This window comes from Propithecus coquereli, unplaced genomic scaffold, assembly GCF_000956105.1.
Source record: "Propithecus coquereli isolate 6110/MARCELLA unplaced genomic scaffold, Pcoq_1.0 Scaffold239, whole genome shotgun sequence".
NCBI lineage: Eukaryota > Metazoa > Chordata > Mammalia > Primates > Indriidae > Propithecus > Propithecus coquereli.
Window position 1 is genome coordinate 2,648,087 of NW_012147941.1, and position 1,237 is coordinate 2,649,323.

Below are 1,237 nucleotides of genomic sequence, written 5' to 3' on the forward strand. Positions count from 1 at the left end.
AGCCGAGTCTCCTTGGAGTCAGCCCAGCTCTGCACTGGTGTGGACTTACGCCCCTCTGAGGAGGGCAGGCACCAGCTTTCCAGGATGGACCGACACTTGGTAGGACTTCGAGCAAAAGGATTTCCTCTGGAGAGACTCTGCCGAAAGAGAGCTGAGGGGTCCAGGTGTGGTGAGATTCATTCATTCACACGTGATGAGCGGAGGGATGGGCTTGCTGGTTTCACAGGCAGGAGGATTGGTCAGTTATTTGCAAAGCTGTTCTAAGGCGGGGGATGGGAAGGAATGTTTATCAAAAGCGAACCAGGCTCCACCAACATGTGATTTCCTTGAGAGCTCACCACCACCTAGTTTACAAATCAGCCTCAGGAAGACGAAGGGACTTCCCCAAGGTCACATAGCCGGTTGAGAACCGACTGGCGCTGAAAAAATCAAAGTGGATGAGGGTTTCTCCTGAATCCGAATACTGCCCTTATTCCGTGACTTTCCCAGCGTGGGACCTCAGCTGTTGACCTGAGTTTTGAGTGGAAAGGACTTTGGAACCCAACCAATCTGGATTTGAGTCCCAGTTCTGCCACCTCCTCAACCTTTGGGAACTCATCTTATGTCTCTAAACCTCAGTTTCCTCATATGTAAAATGGGAATTATAATCTCAATCTATCAGGTACGTAATGACTAAATTCATTTCATTCAATAAATTATTTATGGCTACATATTGTACACCAGGCCCCCTTCCCGAACATGTATTCTGAGCCAGGCCTTGTTCTAGATGCTGAGAATATAGCAATGAATAAAACCAAGTCCTTAAAAAAAACACAACAAAAAAACCCCAAAGCCCTTGCCCTCATGGAACTTTGATTCTGGTGTGATTAAACAAATAATTACAGCTAACACCGACAGAGCACTTAATCTGAACCAGGCACTGTTCTAAGCACTTTACCTGCATGCACTAAAAAGGTGAGGATGAAACCCCAGGCTGCCTGGACCAGAGTTGGCCGCCATCATTCACCTCAGTGTCAATGTCACTCAGCTCAGTTGCCTGGAAGCAGTTTGTGATGTCCCAACCCTTGCTGCTCAGGGCTTGAATTGTAATACTTGGACATACTTTGAAAAATTATTTGTTGTTTATGTGAAATTCAGATTTAACTGGGTATCATGTATTTTGATTTGCTAAACCTAGTAATCTTACTCAGGGCTCAGGACAGACCACAGTCAGGTGCCAGACACCCAGCTTGCAGCC